Raw genomic sequence first — 7,852 nt, forward strand, 5'->3', positions numbered from 1 at the left:
GACCTGGGTAACGGCGATTTTCCCCCGCCTTTTTGACCTCAACGGGGTCCGAAGTGGTACGCCATATCTGAAGAAGAACTAATAAAGCAAAGAAGCGCAGACTCTTTTTCGTAGCTTTTAGAAGATAGGGAGCCCTATGTCGAGACGGGAGAACAGCTGCCGAAAATAGCGAAGTCTTGCAAAGAGGCTGAAGCTACACCTCTTATATACAAAAGACAGTGGCAAAGTCGCCTACCAGATGTCAGCTCCAGGAAGCCAATGGCCTCGATACGGATCGACGGGTCAATACCCAACCCAAGTAACATCCTCCAACAGACGACCAAGCTCGAGGATCCACACGAATTATCTCCATGCTCCAGGCAGCATGGTCACAATGAGCTCCATGATGTCGATGCCATACGCGAGGCGCGCGCCCGGGATCGCGATCCCTTCTTCGGAGGAGCAAGCCCAGGAAGCTCCGATCTCCAAGGCTCGATGAGGCCCCAAGGATGCGCCCCGCACATAGGCAAACTCCTCGAACGGGAGTCAACCTTACACTCTTTGAAAGAGTTATCCACATCAAAATCGACAGAACCCACCGAGGCATCCAAGGATGACCTTCATCCGGGGTATCGTTCCCAAAGGCCCCAAAATTTGATGCAAGATCTCCAAAGAAACCAACAGGCCCCGACAGCTCGAGCCTATCCGGTCGGTCCCGCATCAAGCCAAATGAACGACAAAAAAGAAAGCAGGAAAGAGCCTTGCCCATCAGCTGGGTACCAAAACAGGTTATCACGGCAAACTACAACGGCCCACAAGCGATAGAAGGCATTTAAAAATCCCGAAGGGCGTGAAAGCAAACAAGCGCCAGAGGAGAAGCAAAGATCTATCTCACGCGGCCCAAAGGGACCATCTACGCCCAGATCAATAAGGTCTCCGAGGTACCCGAGGATGGCCTATATCCGGAGCGGTGCCCCCGGAGGCCCCAGAATTCAAGGCGCGATCTCCGAATAACTCGGGAGACTCTTGCAAGCACCTACCTTTCAGATCGACCCGAAATTGTCCCGAAGGACGACAGTAGGACCGAAAAGGCCCATGTCAATCGGTGGGAAATCAAAGCAAACCCTCACATCCAAGATTAATATCAGCAATCAACAACACAAAGGAATACATTTGGAGATCCTCGAAGGGCATGAAAGCGTGAGGAAATAAAGCAAATTCGAAAGTAGAGATCAACAAAGTTCATTTCTCATTCATGAAGTTTACAAAGTACAAGAACCCCCGAGGAGTCACAGCGTTCGGTTACAAAGCCCCGGAGGGTCATTACACATAAGGTACAAGGCTTACAAAAACCTACGCCTAAATCCGAGGAGCGGAAGCGACAGGACAATGAGTAAAGACCTGTGGGATACGCCATCAATTTCGGAAGAGCGCGCCCCGATTTGAATCGTCATTATAGCATCGCCAAAAGGAGCTCGAGGAGTCGAGTGTCAGAATCATTTCCCATCACTTCGTCATGGGAAACGCGGAGACTATCTGTATGCGGTAAAAATCAAAAGACTTGATTTTTTGCTATCAACATAATTTGGGAAGCCTCCCTCGAGACCCCGAAGATAGAAGGCTATGGTCAAGTCTTCGACCTCCGGGCTCATCGAGGTCTAAATCAAAAGAAGCAGGGCTCGAGGTCAGGGTCAGAGAAGATGACTCCGGAGCACATGGCTACACCTGACAGGGCCGGTCTATCTGTAACCTACTGAGATGACGAGCGATAGGCCGTCCCATCTTTCTACTCTTGTAAATAATATATGCATATTTAATTGAGTCCCCTCGCCTATATAAGGGGGACTCACCCCACCTTGTAAAGGACTGATGTTGCTCCACTTCTCCAATAAGCAATAATCTCTCTCTCTCTCTCTCTCTTTCTTCTAAATTATCAGTGTTCTACGACCCCGAGGTCGCCCTAACATTTTATTGTTCTTCATTTATTCTTCGTCATTTAGCTCAAGATTGACGGTATAAAGCCTTGTATGCATTACTTATCTGTTATCCCCTTCCCGATTACCCTCGATAAGGTTTTCTTCGATAGGCCCGAGGTAGGCTCGAGGCCTGTCCCCAAGGTATCTACTGGCTTGTCCTATGCCCGGGAATGTCCCTTACTGGTTCGATTATCGTTTTTGGCTAGCTCGATCTTTATTTTTTTATTCCACATTTAGCACTAATCACCCTTTCAAACTAGCTCAGGAATAGATCACATATTTTTAGAATCCCATTTACAAATTTAATTGTTGTTACTATTTTCACGGTTAACAAGGAATCTTGTAACTCATAGCTGACAGGCTTAGTTAGTCTTTTTTATTTTTGATGTAATAACAGGACCGCGGAGTGGAACCTCGACGGAACGGCACCTCAATCGGCTCTCCACCTCGGTACTCCATCACTGTTCCTACTTCCGAACTACGCGTGGCCTGATTCCTTTATAGCCAAGGATATGTAGGCAGCTCAGATACCAGGGCTCGGTCACATTTTCCTTTCTTTTAGTTTTTGGTCTCTCTAAATAAGGGTCGGGTCAAAAAATCTGTCTCGTCGTTCTTTGTCTGAAAATACTTCTTGTTTCCAGTCAAAGAGGGGCAGCTGTAGACATGTGAATTTTGACCCTCCCCAAGATTTTACATATTTTAGCATATAAATATTTAGCTTAGGCCTAATATCGCTATTTCAATTAGTTTTGACTTTTACTTTATTTTGTGACAAAAATTAAAATTACAAAAAATATTCTCTTTTATTTAGCCAATTGATATAAAATAGTTTCACATTTAATTTTTAATTTTACTTTAATTAATTAGAAATGATTTCATAATTTTGTAGTTGTTATTTTAGGAGCTAATATTTTTAGTCTAGTAGAGTTAAAGGGCCACTCTTAAAGGTATATTAAGCCAAATTTGGCCCAATTCAGATCTAGCCTCTAATTCCCAAGCCCATAATTCCTAAGCCCATACTCCCCTAACCTAAAAATAACCCTAAAACCCTAAACCTATATAAAAAAAAACCTAACGCCTAAGACCCTAGAGAAAAACCAGCCGTTGTTTTCTGATTTTGAGGACCCCCCCATCAGCACCTTTCTTCTTCGATCTTCGTAACCAAAAATCCCTCACCCCAAACCCGCCGACCACCCCTAAAACCAAAGGACCCCCCCCCCCTCCGTTCATTTTCCTAAAAACAAAACAACGAAACAGACCCTCCTAGACTAGAACACCATTCAGCCACAGAAACCAAAACAAGCCCCCCACTTGAACGTCTTCGTCTTCTTCTTCAGACCTCCATGCAAACCAACCACCCTCAACACACCTAAATCAGCCGAGTTCAAGTTTTCCGTTGAGATCTCCGTTTGAGTTTTCCGATCGTAGTTCTGTGTCGCCTCGGATTTTGCTGCTATTTTTCCAGTCGAATTTTCGGAAACGGAGCTGTTGTACCTCTTGATTTTTCTTCACTATTGAAAAGATTTTGGCTTATCAGGTTCACTCTTACTTCAGTTTTCTTCTGTTTTTTTGAGTATGAACAAACATGGGCGTTATCTTGTTTGAATCAAATGAGTACTTGGATATATGTTATGTTCGGAGATGACATTTTCAAGGGTGTTGTGCTGTGTGTGTGTTGAATTTTTCCGGCAAAATCTCTTGAAACTTGAAGAAATATGAACTGTTCGAATCTGTGTTTGGTGTAGTTAATGTGATAAGTCTACATTGGAATGTTAGATTAATCACGGTAAAATTGTGCATTCCCTGTGTGTATTTAACGTTTTAAGTAGAAATGACATATGAAATTTTCTTTAGTTTTCTTCTAACCAGTTAAACAAAGGGAAAGCGTGAGTTAAATTGGAAGTTAATTTGTCCCATTCGTGTTATGACTAAGTCATTGAAATCTCTTTGAAGCACCCAGACTCGTTGTTAGTGCAAAAATGCTTTAGGCTTGATTAACAATAAATAAATCGTGACTACGGGTACGGTTCCCGTGACGTAGTTATGATACATAATTTCCAAATCCGGGGGTACATTTATGTGACCCGGCCACCATTTAATCTTGTTAATAAAATAAACATGTTGTAGATCGTGGGTACGGTTCCCGTGACATGATTCGCAATATGTAATCAAATAATTAGTTGTATGGCAATCAAAAGCGATTTTTAAAAGGGATAAAATGCACATATGTTTTAAATATGTACTAATCAGATAATTCCAATAATAACAGTTGAGCGACCGTGCTAAAACCACGGAACTCGGGAATGCCTAACACCTTCTCCCGGGTTAACAGAATTCCTTACCCGGATTTTTGTGTTTCGCGGACTGAAACATAGTCAAACTTCCTCGATTCGGGATTTTAAAACAGGTGACTTGGGACACCATAAATTATCCCAAGTGGCGACTCTGAGCTTAAATAATAATTCCGTTTCGGTTTTGTCACTTTAATTGGAAAAACTCCCCTATACCCTTCTTCGGGTAGAAAAAGGAGGTGTTACATCATTCACTGGAGAATACTATACATGTCCATTTCATACATATATTGGAGAAGTCTCCCAGTATCTAGTCCCTTCATCGTTTGGCCTGGAGAAACAATCGTCAGGCGGGGCGATGAGTTATACTTTGAACTTTGAGACGTCTCCTTCGTCGCCTCGTTAAAAACCTCCCCGAGAAAATCCAATTGGGAAAAAACCCGGGTGAGGGAAAAAGAGTACGACTTGAGGGGCGTCCTTTTTCAGAAGTTGAAGTATTTGAGGTGGGCGACATTCCAATTGTTTTGTAGTAGTTTTTCTTCCATTGTTTCTAGTTGGAATGCTCCTTTGCTTGCTGCTGCTGTGATTTTGTATGGCCCGTCCCAATTGGTTCCTAATTTGCTTTCTTTCGGATCTTTGCTCGCTAGTGTTTTGGCTTTGAGAACATATCTCCGACTTTGAGTGGTCGTATTTTGGCCTTTTTGTTGTAGTACTTTTCTGCTTGTTGTTTTTGGGCTTCCATTCTTACGTAAGCCATGTCTCTTCGTTCTTCTGCCTCGTCGAGGTCTTGTTTTCTATTCTCGTCGTTGTTTTGTCCACTTTCATTGGAGTATCTTAGGCTAGGCTCTCCGACCTCAACAGGTATCATGGCGTCAGTCCCGTAGACTAGTGAATACGGCGTTTCGCCTGTGCCTGTTTTCCGCGTGGTGCGGTAGGCCCATAGTACCTCTGGTTGCAATTCCGGCCATAACCCTTTAGCGTCCTCGAGCTTTTTCTTTAAGATGTTCAGTATTGTCTTGTTGGAGGATTCGGCCTGACCGTTGCCGGCGGGATGGTATGGCGTGGAGAGTATTCTCTTGATGTGCCATTTTTTGAAGAACTCAGTGGTCTTTTTCCCGATGAATTGGGGCCCATTGTCATAGACGATTTATTTAGGGATGCCGAAACGGCATATGATGTTCTTCCATATGAATGTGATGACTTCCTGTTCACGTATTTGGGTGAATGCACCTGCTACCACCCATTTGGAAAAGTAGTCAGTTAAAACTAAAAGGAAACGTATCTTACCTTGCCCTGCTGGGAGGGGTCTGACGATGTCCCCTCCCATAGTGGGCCAGTAATATCCTGCCCGAATGAGGCATCTGACGAGGGCTCCGTTGCCTGTATGGGCGCTGCAATGGCCTTTGTGTACTTCTTCGAGCACGCGCCTTATCTGATTCGGCCCTAAGTATTTCGCCATGGGGCCTCCGAATGTTCTCTTGTATAGGTTGTGATTTATGATGCTGTACCTGGCCGCTTGCATTTAAAGCTTTTTGGCTTCTTTTTTGTCTTAAGGGAGCACTCCGTCCTGTAAATATGCCATGATGCGGTTGTGCCAGTCCCAAGTCAAATTTATGGAGTGTACCTCTAGTTGGTCTATTGACGAGTGGAGGAGGGTGACCACATTCTCCTTGGTGATAATTTTGGTCGTCGCTGCCAGTTTGGCGAGGCCATCTGCCTCGATGTTTTGCGCCTGAGGTATCTGGTCGAGTTGACATTCATCGAATTCTGGCAGTAGTTTATGAATTTCTGCTTGATATTTCTGTAGCCTTTGCTCCTTGATTTGGAAAGTCCCTGTAACTTGGTTGATGACGAGTTGTGAGTCGCATCTGAGGATGACTCGTCGTGCTCCGTATTTGAGGGCTAGCTTTAATCCTGTAATTACGGCCTCATACTCGGCCACATTGTTAGTCATTTCGGGGCACCGTATGGATTGGCGGATAACTTCGCCTGTTGGGACTTCGAGTACGAGTCCCAGTCCAGATCCCGACGCATTAAATGCGCCGTCGGTGTAAAGGACCCAGAGGTCGGGTTGCCCATGGGAAGTACAAAACGATTCCTGCTCGACCTCGGATATTATTTTGGTACTGAAATCGGTGACGAAATAGGCGAGTTCCTGCGATTTTATCGTTGTTCGCGACTGATATGTTATATTATGCTCGCTCAATTCTATGGCCCACTTAGCCAGTCTTCCCCGCAGTTCGGGTTTGTGTAGGATGCTCCGCAGGGGGAAGGTCGTTACTACCGATATGGGGTGGCACTGAAAGTAGGGTCTAAGTTTTCTTGAAGCTATGACCAGTGCTAGAGCCAATTTTTCGAGGTGAGGGTACCTCGTTTCAGCGTCGGCGAGGGTTTTGCTAATATAATAAATTGGAGACTGCGTACCTTTGTTTTCGCGGACCAATACTGCACTTACCGCGACTTCTGAGACGGCCAGGTAGATTAGGAGGCGCCCACCGGGTTCTGCTTTGGCGAGCAGTGGTGGAGAGGACAAATATGCCTTTAGTTCCCTCAAGGCCTCGATGCATTCCGAATTCCATTAGAGCCCGTTATCTTTTTTTTAGCACGTTGAAGAATTTATGGCACCTGTCGGATGACCGTGAGATGAATCTCGACAGGGCGGCTATACGGCCAGTCAGTTTTTGCACCTGTTTCTTGCTGGTCAACACTTCAGGTATTCCTTCAATGGTTTTAATCTAGTTTGGATTGACTTCGATGCCTCTTTGTGATACCAAAAAATCGAGAAATTTTCCTGAGGTTACGCCGAAGGCGCATTTTTCGGGGTTCAGTTTCATGCCATACCGCCTTAATATACTGAAGGCCTCTTTAAGGTGGTCGATGTGATCTTCTTTCCTTTTTGACTTGACCAGCATCTCGTCGATGTAGACTTCCATTGTCTTGCTGAGTTGGTCTTTGAACATCTTGGTGACCAACCTTTGGTACGTTGCTCCTGCATTCTTTAACCCGAACGGCATGACTCTGTAACAGTACGTCCCCTGATGGGTGATGAAAGTAGTTTTCTCCTAATCTGCCTCCTCCATGAGGATTTGGTTGTAACCTGAGTAGGCGTCTAAGAAGCTTAATAATTTATGCCCTCTCGTTGCGTCGATGAGTTGGTCGATGTGAGGCAATGGGAAGGAGTCTTTTGGGCACGCTTTGTTTAGGTCTGTGAAATTTACGCAGATCCCCCATTTCCCAATTTTATTTTTTACCATGACCACATTGGCGACCCATTGGGGATACCTTGCTTCCCGAATGGAACCGTTGGTGAGCAGTTTATCTACTTCTTCACTGACAGCCTCGTTGATTGCGGCATTGAATTTTCTTCTTATTTGCTGCACTGGTGGATAGAGCGGGTCGACGTTCAGCTTGTGGGTGGCAACGCCTTTCGGGATGCCTGGCATATCTACATGGGAGAAAGCGAACAAATTGGCGTTATCAATTAAAAACTTGTAAAATTTACATGGTTCGCTCAACTGCATTATTAAAACCCGTTACCGTTATGCAACGTGGTACTACCTTGTCTTCGAGTCTCGTTTGTGTGAGGAATCGAGCGTGGATAATACA

The sequence above is a fragment of the Nicotiana attenuata genome, chromosome 5 (assembly GCF_001879085.1).
Source record: "Nicotiana attenuata strain UT chromosome 5, NIATTr2, whole genome shotgun sequence".
Lineage (NCBI taxonomy): Eukaryota > Viridiplantae > Streptophyta > Magnoliopsida > Solanales > Solanaceae > Nicotiana > Nicotiana attenuata.